Consider the following 16,681-nt stretch of genomic DNA (forward strand, 5'->3'; position numbering starts at 1 on the left):
AAAACTCAGTAACCAAGGTTATAATAGGAGATTAGGGAAGCAGGGAGTGGGTTTAAGGTTGGGAAAGAGGCAGAAAATTAAAGAAGAAATCGAAGAGGGAGAGAGAGACAGGAGCAGCTCACAGCAAGCATTGCTTCAACTCAAATAAAAATTTCATTCAATTCTCCAAAAACTGAATAATAAGCTGGTTACAAGAAATATTTAAAGAGAAAATAAAATCCTAATCCTTGTCGAAATCTAAATTAGAATCGACTATCTATCTAAATCTAAAACAAAAATTCAACTCTAATTGGACTGTAAAACTAAAACAACTTTGACTCGAACCCTACTTGTATCTACGGCTGAAATAAAGAAAAATAAAAAAATTAATTCCTAATTTATCCATCGTCTAATTGCATCAGTTTTACATGTCATTGACGCATAAATCTTTTTGGAGAAGTTTCAACAGGTTGCCATGAGCCATGAGCTCCCACTGCTTCTTATTGATCTTCAAGTTCATTCTGTATAGGTTTAGAGAGTTTCTATTTCTATAAGACTATAGTTGCAGCATAAATCCTTTTGGAGAAGTTTCAACAGGCCCAGTCATGCATAAATCCTTGTGGAGAAGTTTCAAAAAGTTGTCATTGACCATATAGGCATATAAACTGACAATTTATTATTGATCTACAAGTTCATTCTGCATAGGTTTAGAGTTTCTATTTCTATAAGACTAAAGGAAAAATTACAATTTCAAAATAAAGCAAACAGCATTTTTCACTTTGACCTTTTAATGAGTGACCTTCAAAGGGAAATGAGATTCTGATATCAATAAGAAGACAGTGAAGTTACCTCTGAGGTATTTGGCACATCCAATTGTAGTATGCTAGGGCATTCATCAAACTTCCTTTTCAAATCATAAACGGTTGTTGCTCCATTGGGATTGCCACACGTGTCAATGGCGTGCCCGTTGCCTTTTTTCTCCAACAGTTGTGTGACCTATGTGAGAGCATCATCAAGAGAACAAAACATCGTCAACAACAAAACCTCCTTTACGGAGAACTTCAACAGAAATCAGGAAAACTGGCAGGACACAAATATAATTTCTTCTCATACAAGATACTAATATTGCATGGAACAAGTACCATAACAAATCATGTATAACACCCATAAATATCAGCCATTAGCCCAAAAAAAATTCATTAACCAACCTGAAATAATTCAACTTTAAGTTGGTGAAAATTGACAATTTAGGATACGAAGATGATTAATTATTCTTATCCGTCTTAGAAAAAGTAATCTCAAGGAACTACTTGGTTACCATTTACAGAGCTCATTCATGTTTGTATACTTTTGACTGCTTATTGTCAGATGGAAAGCATTTTGTTTTTCTTTGAATGGTCCTTGAGACTGAAATAAACTAAAGCCTGAATTGCATGGTTGCAGTTACAAAAGGAATCACTAAAAAGGCCATATCAGATACTTAACATTATCTGGGTTGCCCTTTTGACACGAATAGTGGGCAAATAAATGGCTTTACTAGGGGGATCTAGAACCCCAACCTGGTGTAGCATCCTCCCGGGTATAAGGTTTCGTTGATTGCAATCCATTCTATCGAGAGAAATATTGCCCTTGATTCAATAGCTTAGTATTGAGTCATTCGAAGGGAAAAGGTCCAGGTGGGCCTGGCTGTTGGTAAGAAAAAGGAAGGAAATGAAAAATCAACAGAATTCTGAAGAGTCTCATCATGGACCTGGTAAAATCAAATCAGCACTTGTCATCAACAAAAAGGTGGTCGGGCACTCGGAACCTAACGGAGTTGGTACAAGAGTCAGTATATGAACACTAAATATACTGTATATAAATGACTTTATGATGCAAATTCATCACCGAAATGGGCTTATTTTATTAGGAATAAGTCTAGGGTTGGGTTATATACATGTTGGGCCTTTGATCCCATGGGTTTTCTATGTAATAGGCCACTTTTATAGGCCTAAAATATGGGTAATTAGGTTGCATACGGGATTAGATGTTTTAGTCCTAAAGCTAGTTTAAGCCAATGGTTCAATTTAAATGATTTTAGTAGTTTGTCTTTTAATTGTTTAGTTGGACTGGATTAAGACTCTATTTTGAGTCTATTTTAGTTTCCTAGTCAGTTTAAGTTACCTAAAAAGTTAAGGATTGGGTTAGGCCTTTCCTTTTTAGTGTAAAAGTCTAATTTTGAGTCTTTTATATAAGGTTGTAAGGGGGCAAAGTATTGAATACGAATTTGATTTATAAAATAGTTTTTGCTGCTGCCTTGCTCTGTTGAGTGTTGCCTTGTGAGTCTATATCAAGGTGAAGGGACTGGTGGATCTTCAGTTGACTCCTTGCGTCATATGGACTGGGAGGATCTATTATAAGGGATTGATGGACCTCCAATCGACTCCTTGCATCTTGTAGATCGGGAGGACCTGTTTCCAGGCTTCGAGCTGCTGCCATTGAAGACCTGCAACTTCAAGTAAGTATTTGACATTATTAACCATCCCCCTTCTTCTCCTAATCCTCTAAACCCAGCCCCATTGATCCCCATTGCCAATACTCAATCCTTACTACCTTCCCCATCCACCAGTAATACCATAGATCCATTAGAACCCTAAAACCTGCAACTATTCTTCTTCCCTTCTAGAAGGTCACATGCAAGGTGATTTTCGCGAGAATTCTACCCGGCCAAATCTAACCGTTAGAACCTGCTAAAATTTTGATCGAATCTTCCTCAAACCCTAAGAGAGACTCAATCCAAATTTCAATATCATCCACCAAGCCGATTATCTGAAATTACACTTTTACCCTCTCCTATCTCTACTAGGAAACCTCCATAACTCCAGATTTAACCATCTGATTTAGCTATAACTTTCAGCATTTATTCCTCTCCACCCTACCCCACACTCGACCTAAATATTAAGCCCATTCAACCACCTGATTTCCTACCCTAGATTCCATCATCTTCCACCTTTCAAAACCCTAACCCTAGTTGCTGCCCAAATACATCTAACCTACTTCTCCCCATTCAAAACTTATAAAACCTATTTCCTTAGACTCCCCTACACCTGTCTAGCTTTACCATATAAGATACATCCCCATTACCCTAAACCTAACCCTAAAATTGACCTAAACTCCAACTCTGTCCCATCGAACTAGTAGCTTACCAGACCCTGGTTGTTTGGCTCCTAGTAGATCTCCTATCTATCTAGGACTACATTACTTTATTATGGTTGTCAATTTTTATTCGGATTTACTAACTAAAGGGCACCAGGACTACGCATCCGACATAAGAACAATGAAAATTGGACTGCAGCTGTGCATGAGTACTGATTGTGATTCCATTTGTCCAAAGAATATAATTTGCTTCTGTTTTATCATAGTCTAAGGAACCTCTTTCACGGTGTCACTCTCATTCCTTCATCTAAGCATCAAATTCCATAATGATAAAATCCAATAATAACTTGCCTCCTTTAATCGAAAATAACATTCTCCTTGAGTTGCCATTAAACCATAGAAGAAAGTATTCATGTGAATTCGAATCTGTTTTGTAACCAAAGAATAAATTAAAATGATCATATAAGTGGAAGCCTACATACTATGCATTATTCTATACAATAGAAAATCAGTGTGAAACATTGCCATTGAAAATGCACAGAAACAAAAAAAAAAATCAAGCAAAGGGTTGAAACCTGAATATAAAATATCTAGTCAACCATAATAAAGAAAATGCAGTAAAACTAATGTAGACTTTAAAAAATTTACCGAAATGAAATGAAAATTCAATCAAAAGAAAACACGGTATGATGAAGACCTTGACATACCCTAAGGAAATGATAAGATATTCGAGTTGAACAGACTTGTCACTCATGTTATTCGTGAGCCATTTACATGGTTTAAGATAACTCCAATTTGAGCACTACAAACTTCAAAATTTATCATTATACATCTTAATCATATATCATCTGTCATGGATTTCAAGTGTCTTGAATAATGGCACTAGTCCATATCCAATAATGTAGTTGACAGTCCTCCATGCTGTGAACTGCAGTAGCATGAGTTTCAATTCCATCCTTCATCATTCCAGACTGAGTATGACAATATGCCTTGACCAAATAAACCAAGAAAACAGGACCTCACCAAAAAAAAAAAAAAAACAGTCGCTGATGGAAAGCTTCCATCAATGTAAGACAGGTGGAACTGTTTACGTATTTGGGAAATCTTAAAAATCATATGTGGAAGTAAAAAAATAACCTCCATTTGAGGCTTTCAGTTTAAGTAGGTAAACTGACATTTAATACACAACCATATGGTTGAGTTGTAACACTATGCAATAGGCAGCAAGGACACTGTTCCCAGTTTGCTTTGCCTTGTAGCACTACTGGAGCATGCAGTGCACCCTGTTTCTGACCTGATGTTCCACATAAAGATGTTAAGCAACTTACTTTGAACTTGACTTTTTTTATGTATCCTACCACTACCAGTATACTTTGGGAATACGAGCTAACATGGATTCAGATGTCATAGAGAGACCATCTTTCACAATTGGACAACCCAAAAGGAAAGATATTTGTAGACGAGGGCGCTTAGCGCCTTGTCTTTCCGTTAGTATCTTATGTGTTCAACGCCAAGGAAGTCCATATAATAAAAATCAATTAAATGCAGCAGCCAATAAAATAGTGTAAAGGAATCTAAAATTCTAAATTCCTTCAGTAGAAATCTACACCACAGTTTGAACAATTCAATATGGAAAGAGTTACAGTGCAAAGAAGTAGACGTTAAAATCTATGTTAAAATTTACAAAGAAATATTTTAAAAGTACAATTGAAGATTACAACTTCTCTGCTCAAAAATAAAAAAAAGAAACAACATAGAGTGACAATGATACAAATGAAATTTTAAATATAATTTCTTAAAAGAAAAGCAAAAGCTGTTGATTTTGAACCCATATTGAATCAAGAAATAATAGTATTAGAAGATAATCAAAAAAAATTCATGTTACATTTATTGACCTGAACAGGGAGAGACTCCCAACGTAGGCCAGACTTCCCGCTTAACCTTGGTCTGCGGCTCCCGGCCCCGCAAAGAGATACTCTCTTCCCCAATGCGAAAGACAAAAAAAAAAAGAACCCTAACAAAGCTGCATGTAAAGGGGATAAGGAATTGAGCTCAACGAACTATGAAAAAATGGAAAATACATGACCATAACACAGATACACATAGAGAAGGAGTATGACTAAACCGTTGATCAGGTATGAAGTCTACCGTGGAAGACTCAGTGTCGGACAGACAGCCGTGAAGGAGAAAGAAATTAAGAACAAAGAAGAAGATCGGTCGGCTGTCTGGTCTCTCCGTCTCCTAACCGTAGAAGAAAATAGAGGAGGGGAATAAGGGCTTAAGCTCAACGAAACTATGAAGACTGAAAAAAACCTAAACCCAAACACACACACACAAGATAAAACCCTGATCAGACAACAACGTAGACCGTGAAAGACGAACAAATGCAGAACAAAGAACGAGATCGGTCCGCTGTCTGGTCGCTCCATCTAAGCTCATCGAAACTATAAGACAAAACTCTAAACCCTAACACAAAGAAAGAGAGAAAGAAAAGAAAACCGTGATCAAACGAGGACGTAGATCGTGAAAGAAGAAAGAACAAAATCTGTCCGCTGTCTGGTCTCTCCGTCTCCTAACCCTAGCTGTGGAAGTCACAAAAAGGGCAAAAAAAAAGTCCGGAGTTTGGAATGGGTTCGCGAGAAAATTTCTATAAACAGAAAGAGGGGAGCGTACGGACAGGGTATGGGGACAGAACCAGAGCGTCGAACCTAGATCACCGTCATCGCCATCGATGGGGGGTTGTGCAGAAGTGGTGGGTAGTGTGAACGAGAAATAGGGGGGCTGTCCGGGAGAGAAACAGAGGAGGGAGAGATTAAAATCAAAGGATTTCCAGAGAAAAAATATAACCTACCTCACCGAAACGGCGGCTACCGAATGGAGCGATTCCAAAAGTCCACAGCGAGGCGAGCTTTACCTAAGATTGTTTTCAGGTTTTCCGTGACCATCAAAACATGATAGTCGGATCTCAACAGGTCGCCATTGGAGACTATCAGAGAGTTATGGGAGTCGATTTGGATTGAATATATTTTGAGAGAGATGAAAGTTCTATATTATTCTTAATTTGTAATGGTATTACGTTGTGGGAGAAACGGAATGTACACATGACAGTTGTAACTTGTAATACGCGTCCCATATCTCTTCTCTCTCTCTCTCTCTCTCTCTCTCTCTCTCTCTCTCTCTCTCTCCTATATCTCTTCCTTATTTTACCAGTCAGTTTTTTTTTCCCTATATATTTTACTTGACAAATTAACCTTTCTTTGTTGTTATTTCTTTTTAGGGAGAGGCATAGGCCCCGGCCCTTACCCGGGCCAAGCCTAACCCAAGCCCGCCCTGATTGGCCCTAATTGGTGAGGGCCTGACGGGTTGACCTTGATTGGCCCTAATCCTGTATCACCATCCAGGATCGGGCTGACCCTAACCTTGACCCTAAACTTAACCTGCAGAGATTTAATATGATAATGTAATGCTATGCCCAATCTAGGGAATTCCAGTGGATCACATGTACAAGAATAAGAATCAAATTAAGAGAAAATTGAATAACTCAATCGGAAAAAAATATATATATGATAAAATTTTGGTAGATTGTTCTAATTAATCAGTATAACATGTCTGCAGAAGATGATCTAAATATGACGGACAAATTCAAAAGTATAGAGTAATCTTACTAGGAGTAGGAAAGTTGGAAACCGGCAGAATTTGATGGGCAGGTCTATGGGGTTTCAGATCAAAATAAGACAATGTAATTACAATCAGATACAGATTAACTTGAGACTAGACAACAGAGAAAAATCGAGTTTCAAAAATCAGAATTGAAGATATTTAGTTAGAGAAGGAATTTTGAAATTGATAGGTAATGTAGGTCTAAAATCATATTCGGATTCAGCAATAGTAGTAGAATGTAAATTTGGGGTTCGATCTAGAAAATCAGTAACAAAAACTGAGATCTAGAAGAAATATAATAGTAGTAGGACTTCTAGTTTTGATTTGAATGGATCAAATTTTGAAACCAAAACCGTAACTAGTGTAAGCTATTTCCAAATATTATATTGGACTTAATTAATTATACTCTAATCTATTGGTGTGGGTCCATGGACATAAAACCCGGCGTAGGACTACTTTAAGGTTTTTTTTTTGGGAGAATAAAATTTCATTACTAAAAGAAGAACAACCCTCAAATAGGACGGAAGAAAACAAGAACCAGCAGCAAAGGCTCAAACAGGGGAGCCCACTGGAATAAGGGAGATAGAAGAAAGACCCCAGGATACAACAATGAGTCTGTTCCTTGGGGTGTCAATACAAGTAGAGGGAGCAACTAAACTAAGTTTAGAATTGATTTCGAAGGAGATGGAATCCCAAATTTGGTTGGAAGATCTAGTTTTGGAGTTTCATTTCCGAAGATTGCGCTCCATCCAAATGTGGATGATGGCTGCAGAGAAAACCATTCTCCCGATTACATCACAAAGAGTAGAACCACCGAAGGTCGTGTCAACCCAAATCCATTCTCGGTCAAAAGGTAGGATCCTTCTGTTTCTCGGCCAGCATTTGGAAAGGATACCCTTCCAGATAGAGCGGCGAAGGGGCAGTCAAAGAAAAGATGATTTGCATCTTCAATCCCATTCCAACAAAGGCCACAATTGGGAGAGACCATGATGTGGCGGTGTCTGAGGAAAGCTTGCGGTGGGAGGCAATTGGAAAAGACTCTCCAGACCGTGAAGCTGTGTCAAGGGATGTGGTGATGTGGCGGTGTCTGAGGAAAGCTTGCGTTGGGAGGCAGTTGGAGAAGACTCTCCAAACCGTGAAGCTGTGTCGAGGGATGTGATGCTTGTACCAGACAAGTTTCCTCCAAGGAACAAGCGGGAGGCTAGTTCTAACAAGATCCCAAGCTGATTTAGTACTGAACTTTCCCAAAGTGCTAGGCAGCCAAGAGACACAATCGTCCCTAGTGAAAGGTCTTCTGGAAATAGATGGCAGTAAAGTCCAGATGGAAGTAAGAGTAGGGTTAGAGGAGTCAAGGGGATCCCAACCATCGGCATTAAGAATATCACCCACCAAGGCATTTCTAGGCAGCCCTGAGTCATAGATCATTCTGGGGCTGACATGGTGAATTAAAGCAAAATACCCAAAGGGTGCCAATGATCTAACCAGAGTAGGGTCGAGTTCCCATTACCAATGTGAGATTAGATAGATCCAAGAACCAATGATCTATTATCAAGAATCTTGCTCCAGGTCCAAGAAGCATCCGAAGCTTTGGGACAATCCAAATAGAGTCCGAACGGAGAAGGCCCGAATATTTCCAATCCACCCAAATACTTTTAGCCTTTGACACAATCTTCCATAATAATTTGATAATGTCGGCTGAATTCACATCTTTTATCCTTTTAATTCCCAAGCCTCCTTCCACTAATGGATGACAAACCGAGTTCCAACTGATAGACCGAAGGAATCTTATAGCATCAGAGCCTTTCCAAAGGAAAGAAGACATGAGGGACTCCAAAGACTTAATGATGGACTGAGACAGCCCGTAGATACTAGACCAGTAGATGTAGGAGGCTTGGAGAACAGACTTGACAAGCACCAAGCGACCTGCATAAGAGAGAAGTTTGCCTTTCCAAAGTTGAAGACGTGATAAGATCCAGCATAGGAGTACAGTGATGAGCCGATAATCTTGCCGGGATCAAAGGAAGGCCCAAATATTTCACAGGAAGCTAACCAATACTGAAGCCACATATACCCTTAAAAGCAGCCTTGACATCATCAGGGACCCCGGCTAGGAAGAGAAGAGACTTGAGGGGGTTGATGTGAAGCCCCGATAAAGCTTGAAAGTGCTATAAACAGTTCATGATAGACTCAAAAGAGGTGATGGAGGCCTTGGAAAAGATCATGAGATCATCAGCGAACGCCAAATGAGAAAGCTTGAGGGCTTTGCATTTGGGAATGGGGGAGATGAGGTGCTGATATGTACATAACTGAATTTCCCTGGATAGGAATTCCAAAACTAGAGTGAAAAGGTAGGGGGAGAGTGGGCAGCCTTGACGCATACCTACAGTGGAGCCAAAGTAGCGTTTAGGGCTGCCATTAATAAGCACAGAGAACCTGGGAGTGGAGCTACAGCAATGAATCCAATGAATGAAGACTGAAGGAAACCTCATTTTGCTCAAGACTTTGGCTATAAAATCCCATCTCATAGAATTGAAAGCTTTGTGTATATCAATCTTCATAAGAGCAGCCGGGGAATGGTTTTTCCTCTCAAAGCCTCTGACAATCTTATTGCACAGGAGAATATTGTCACAAATACTTCTACCCGGGATAAAGGCAGACTGGTTTTCACTGACTAGAAGATTCACCACAGTTTTGAGCCTGGAAAAAAGGACCTAAGCTATGAACTTAGGGGGTATACTAGTATTTTCTACTGTGGGAGTGGACAAGGATTAGGGTTTTGTATTATAAATATAAGGTTGGGGTCTCTGCAATCACTTGATCTCATTCTCTGTTCTTCCCACCAAGAATGTGAGAAGTGTGTGAGTGAGACAAGGAGACTGGAGAAGATCCTAACCAAGGCTTCATTCGCAAATGATGGTGACACAAAGGATAATTGATTATTCTATATTTTTCTTCTCCAACATATGTGGATGCAAGGTACACATTGTTTTTCCTGTTCTTTTTATTCAATCATGTTCTGATTAACTGTATGGGGATGGATTAGGGTTTCACAAAACTCAAAGATTTTCTAACAATTGATAGTAAAGCCATCCATACAGACCTAGAATCGATTGCTTGCATGTTTAAAAACTTTAATCGATTTTTTAACGACGAAGAACGAATTTTTCGTCGGATTTCGGGCAAATCCATACATGTTTCCGCCGCTGCATGAATTTTTATCCGGTGAAATTTTTTTCAGACACCATCGTGAGAAAGCTCTCGATGAGACTAGCAAAATGGCGGGTGGATCGCCTTGGCCGGTGTCGGATGCGCTCTCACGTGCCAACTGAACGGCGAGTAGATCTCACTCGCCAAAGGTTGTTTTTTTTTTTTTTTGAAGGGGAATATTCGTTACTTGCATGTTAAGTTTGACCGAGCCAAGGGAACCCAACCCGGTCAATCAGACCCGACCAAAGATTTACTGTCCCGGCCAACTCTGACCCGACCCGACCCGAGACTTGAATGGTCGACCCAGAAATTGGACTGACACCCAAAGTGATTGGCCCCAATCGAACCAGTTGGCTCATCGGTTCATCCCCGATTTGACTTAAATTGAACCGTTGCCTTTGGTTTGAACCATCTTATTTATTGTTTATAATCAGAAACTTCCAAAGGCCCATATGAGTTCATTTGGATGAATTGTGAGGTGCGGTTTTTTCTGAGTTATCTGTTTTTTCGTGCTTTTTGGTTTGTTATATAATATGACATAATTTGGATAATCATAGAGCATGATTTTGATATTTTTTTGCGTTTTCTTGTACCCTTGAATGCATGTTTAGGCCAATTATAATTGTTACTGAGCATGGAATTGTAGCCAAGCATATATGGCTCATAATGTGAAGTTAATGATTTTTTATGTGCATTGTTTTACTGTAATCCCACATGTATAAGCTGCAAAGGTAGTTACATGATATTACGGCGGATACAGATTCCATTTTCTCTTTTTTTTAATTGCAAGATGTTATGGGTGTCCCGGTTTTGGGGTCTATTGATTAAGTGAGGTACTTAAATGTATCAAAATGACTTTAATGTCAAAGTTGATTTTGTGCATAAGATTTTGGAACCCCCAATATGGCTGCAATAGTTAGGATTGCAAAGTGTCATGATGGCATTAGGCGAGACCCACCAAAGTGGCATGCTTAATTCCTATTGTGATGTTATTGTAATTCAAGGATACATAATTCCATTGGCAATAAAGTAGATAATGTTTATCCAAAGGTGACATTGTCAAGGCTTAAAAGTTTTATGCACAATAAATTGAGAAGCATGGCCTAGGGGTTTCTAATCACCCAAAGATGGAAGAGATTTTTGAACTTCATTGCCTTCTCGCAGTAGTTACGGTGAGAGGACCAATGCATTTTTTGACCCAAAGGTTTAAAAATGTAGTGCGGTCGGAACTCTTGTTTGCTAGTTCTAATTGCTGGCATGGTTCATTAAGTGTGGGTATATCACACCAAAGTGTTGGTCGACTTAGACTGAAAAATAAACTAGATGTGTTTGCCTTGTAAAATGTGCTTCTGCACATGTCTAGCTGCACAACATATTTTATGGGAAACTATGAAAGGGTTGGGTGGAATCCACCAAAGTGGGACATCTTATATTTTTCTGGTTTCGTTTTAGCAGCAAAGTTTGTGACATTTGCCCAAATGTGTTGTCACCTAAGCTAAGGAAATGCATGTTGGAAATGACAGTAATCTATAGGTTCCTTCTGCCCAAAGGTGATGGGATTTCTGGGAATTACTATTCCTTTCACGGTAAATGCAGATGAATAAGAGAACCAATACATTCCTAGCCCAAAGGATAGGGATGTAGTAACGGTTGTAACTCTCATTTGGTTTTATTTTGGTAATTGCATTAATTATGTAATTGATTGGCCTATTTATTCATAATTAATAGCTTGATGATTGTTTTTTGTTCTTCCATGCATGATGTCTATTTTTTTGGGAATATTTTCATGCATGATGTCTATTCTTTGAGAATATTTTTCTACTGTTCTTACTCTCATTGAAACAACTATAAGAGAAAATAGGTTGTGAACGTAAAAGTGAGTTTAGGATTACTGTCCAAACTTGATGCACTTAGAAACACTCTAAGAGATAAGATCTGCAGGATAGATTAATGGGAACATGGAAAAAAATAGTTTTGTGTAAAAGGCACCCAATTATGATGATATTAAAGATACTTGTGCTATTGGGCCACATAGATATTCAGTGGTTCCAAATACATTAAAATCAAATGTATTCAAATAAGAAAAGACTTAATGTTTTGGGTTTAGACTGTTATTTCAAAAGTTTTATACAATTCACTTGGTGGTACATTACTTGTTTTAGGTAATCAGTGAGAGTTTATTGCTTGTTTTGATTAATTAGTGGGAGCTCAGTGGGAGTTTATTCATCTTGCTTAACTGTTATGTTGCACACTTGGTTTGTTGAGCATGGATATTTGTGAATGTGTCTGGTTTTGCTTAGTTTAGCATTTATATACATATTTTTGTTGATATGTCAATGTTTCAAGGCGGTAATAGCCAGAGGCAGTATTTAGCCAAAGTTAGGCAGTAAGCCAAGGTTAGATATTAACCGGTTTTGTAGCGGTTTGCCTAAGGGGTGATGGTTAATATCAAAGTAAATGACCCATAAGGGCATGACAACAAGCTTTATGTGATCACAGGTTGGTTGTCATGATTAATTTCCTATTGCGATTCTTGTTAGTAGGTTTGTGTTTGTGACTGACAGAAAGTTGTACGCCGTATATTGAGGTGTATATTCTGCTGTTGTTCGACATAAGTTGATTTGTTGGCGGAATCAAGGTTTTAAAGTGGTAATTTACAATGTGACTCAATGGGCATAAAACCCAGCTTGAGACTACTTTAAGGTTAATGGGGGTATACCAGTCTTTTTCATTGTGGGGGTGGACAAGGATTAGTGTTTTGTATTATAAATACAAGGTTGGGGTCCTTTCAGTCACTTGGGGCTATGTATGACAACCATTTTGTTTAAAAAAATCGGTTCTGAGTCAGAATCAATTTTTTTTTGTTTCTAGATTTTTTGAGTAATTCTATACCAACAAATGTTGTATGGTAAACCTGATAAAAAATTGATTATGCTACTACAGAGAAACATAAATATGTATGGATTGTCAGTTTAACAGAAACAGTTTTCTCTTCTAATTCTATCAAATGACATAAAAATCTCATCCCTTGACATAATTTTCGTAACACAAATGAATGAGAAAATATCACTAATATCAACATGTCCAAAATAATTTCAATACTAAACATAATGTTCTTACACATAAAAAAAAACTATTGATTAATTTTCATTCAATTGGAGGTGTGTTTTTTGATAAAGTCAACTGGTTTGCTATGTTCTTTCTAAGTCATCCATCTCTCTTTCCCTATTTCTTTAGTTAGAATTACTATATTCAGGTGGGATACAACCATCATCATCATCAGGGGGTCTCTCTAAATTGTTATCATCTCCAAACCACGCAAAATTTGTGTTAGCTCGTTGTTCCTTCCAAATAAAGTTGTGTAGGGCACAACATGCAATGACAATACGACTTTGGGTCAGAAGAGGAAAACGTGGCATTTTGCTTAGTATAGGAAATCGTTGTTTCAACAACGCAAAACTGCGTTCAATAACATTCCTAACACTCGAATGTCTTTGGTTGAAAAGTTCTTTAACGGTTCGCGCTCTTCTTGACTCGAAATCTCAGAGATGATATCGTTGGCCCTTGAATGGAGTTAAAAACCCTGTAGTAGGTGGATATCTAGAATCTAATATGTAATACTTGCCTATAATATAATTGTTGAAAGATTATGTCAATATAATATTTTGATAATGCTTTTTACAAAAAAAAAATAAAAAATAAACATTTTGATAAAGCTATCAATAGAATATTATTAAATGATGATGGTTTTGTATTTACCAGGAGGAGGATGAGGAAAGTGTAAGGTTGAATCTATGAGTGCCGCTGCAAATACTCGACAATCATTTGCGGATCCCTCCTAGTCACTATTCATAAAAGTGAATTTCATATCATGTGAACAAGCACACATGATGCTCTGTGCTGTTTCTCCCTTTCTCCCTCTATAAGGTATTTGTTTGTGTAGAGCAACACGTGCATCCATATGAGTTCCATCGATAGCACCAATACAATCTTAATACAATCCATCATATGCACCGAATTAAAAGGTATCACAGTAAAATAAATAGTGGTAATATGTATGTAAAATTTTTCAATCAAATTGCTCTTCCCTTGAAATAAGGATACTTTTGGGATTATCAGCAATTTCTGGGGCGATCTGATCAAATGGTGGTGGTCTTATGTTAACTTCTCTTAACTTAAGGAAAACCTCCAGTACTCTATTAAAATGCCTACCGATGGTTTCTGGTGAATGCTGAGAATGTTCAGCTATATCTCTAACCCGCTCGTTTCGACCAATCATAGTTATGAACATTGTTAGTTGCTCGTCAACTCTAACATATCGACTATCTTCCAACCATCCCCGCTCCCGCATTATAGTACAGAGGTTGAAGATGAGATGTTGTTCCATTTTGTATTATTCATAACACCTATCTACATGACCTTCTAAGACCTCACGTACATGTTTTGGGCCTGTCAGTGCACTATCACGAATGGGCTCTTTAGTGTGCAATGAACTCTCTTGTGCACATATAAGTGGAGTCATACACATAACCAAATCTTCTTTAGTTTCTTCCATATCTAGTTATTCTAAGTTTGCTCTAGACATCCTAGAGTATCATGTAAAATACGATCAATCAATAAAGTATTAGAATTTAATGAAGGAAAAAATAGACATACATTCTCAAATAAGAAAGTCATCAAGCATATAGAAACTATAGCAAACATCCAACATGTATGATTACAATCATCCACAATTAAAAACATCCGACGGAATTATATGGCTTTGGTCCAACCGTCAAAGGGTTTTCGGGATAGCCTGCTTCTTTGTTCCTGATCTGACCAAGGTAATGAAGCTCGGTAAGTTATTTGCATCCGAACCACTTTGTTAAGAGGATTAGTATGCTGCCAGTATTTCGCTGGTTCATTTGTGCTTTTGAATGCAATATGGCACATAGCATTACTGTTACCAAGCTATCCAAGTCGGTGTGATTTTTAGGTTTGGTCTCCAAACTTGCTATGCTTCCGTAGTTCCAAGGGTGAGAGTTGACCAATGCCCATTAATTGGTTTTCATCTTCGCAAAAATTAAATCTTCTTTAGGAACCGTCTGCAGCTTCGAAACTATTCCCTCGGATCTTGCTGGGCTTAACCATTGAGCACTCAAAAGTCAAAGCTCTATTCAATGCATTCTTCGAGTTCTGCAATTGAAAGGTCTAGTGCAAAAATATTATAATATAAGAACTATGTTGATAAAGATCGATGAGTCTTCCTTGAAAGAAGTTTGTGTCCAAGTACGAGAAGCTCTATCCTGGTCAGTAGGTCAAGCTCCTCAAGGTCAGCAAAGAACAAACATGAGAGCGGTGCATTAGCAGAGGAGAAAACCTTGCCATTCCATCGTCTCAGAGTCTATTGCTCCTGAATCTTCCGGAGCGGAAGCAAACGATTGCATATGGTGGTGGGCGAGGAAAATCAACTATTACAAAACCCTCTGCAAAAGTGTGAACAGTTGGTCGCGGGTAAGAGGAGAGGGAGAAGATGGTGTTTGGGGGGAAGGGTTTTGAAATTGTAAGTCCTAACTAGGGGGTTCAAATTGATATTGGGTTTCTTTTTGTAGTAATATATTGGGGGTTAAAACTTTCATTTTCAATTTTAAGTTAACATTGTTAGACTTTAAGAGGAGGGATGAAGTTTTGGAAAAAAGATGGAAGTAGCCTTAGTTTCGAGCATAACACGGGAGGTCTGAGTAATTTTTTTCCAAATTTATTTTACATCTATTAGTTTTGATTTTGAAAAGATTTATTTAATCCCCAAAGTAAGTTACTTATGGCCTATGTAGTCCAAGAAGAAAACAAAATTGAAATTCTTAAAATTTCCCAATGTCAGTTCTATCTAAGCTCCTAAGTGCCACTCTTTGCCACCTCTATTCACACCTTAACTGCACTTTTCCTAAAATATCTCAACTCCTTCGGATTTTGTCGGGCTAGTCGGATTGCAGGTCCCCTTAACCATTCCCTAGACAAAGGGTTTGAAGAACGCCAAAAAATTTAAATCAAACTTCTTAAAATACTCGTCCAAGCAGGTGCTCCTACTCTTTGTCCATCATCGATGGCCATCATTGTGCTTGGATGGGTGTCAAAGAACTCTGAAGGGCATTTCGAGCCTTCAAAAAATAGGGGGGGTAATGACGACCTTAGATTTATAGGATGAACCCTTACATGTGGTTGAAGGAAAAATCCCCTTGAATATTCAAAAAAATAGAAACCAAACATAATTCTTAAATAGTACTGAAGGTTAGGAATTCAATTCCCTGTTTTTTTTTTCCGGATTTTAAGGGGAGGGGGCGGGAAACCTCGGAAAAATATGTGAACGAAAAAAAAATAGAACATGTCTGATTTTTTCCAGTTCATCCAAATGATATCCAATTTTGAACACTATGATTACTACAAGTAGATAAAGGGGACCTATTCCCCTTTAGGATGGTTCATTCAATCCAACTTCTTTGACTAATCAAAAAGTTGACCACGGATATGTTGGTGCAATCAATCCAAATGTGTCCAATTCTTCCCTAAGGTTGCCATTATATGATTTGGTGTCAAATTGAAACAGGAATCGAAAATCGAAATCAAACCGGACCGAATAAGCTAAAATGATGACCCAAATGAAATTCATTTAGGTTTGAGTATTGGCTTTCAGAACCGATTCGATTTTCGATTTGGTTCTGTT

At 38.1% G+C, this 16,681-nt stretch overlaps 1 protein-coding gene across 2 annotated transcripts in view; it reads right to left on the minus strand.

The window, feature by feature from the left end:
• LOC122647516 (DNA-directed RNA polymerase V subunit 1) overlaps positions 1-6,039 on the minus strand; it is a 127,622-nt gene extending 121,583 nt beyond the window's left edge. The window contains exon 1 of one of the 2 annotated variants that reach the window (XM_043840907.1): positions 6,012-6,039. The gene's annotated coding sequence lies outside the window, so the exon portion shown is untranslated. The remainder of the gene's footprint in view (positions 1-6,011) is intronic. The other variant, XM_043840906.1, reaches the window with a different exon arrangement.
• Positions 6,040-16,681: the final 10,642 nt, after the last annotated feature.

Source organism: Telopea speciosissima, unplaced genomic scaffold, assembly GCF_018873765.1.
Source record: "Telopea speciosissima isolate NSW1024214 ecotype Mountain lineage unplaced genomic scaffold, Tspe_v1 Tspe_v1.0071, whole genome shotgun sequence".
Classification (NCBI taxonomy): Eukaryota; Viridiplantae; Streptophyta; class Magnoliopsida; order Proteales; family Proteaceae; genus Telopea; species Telopea speciosissima.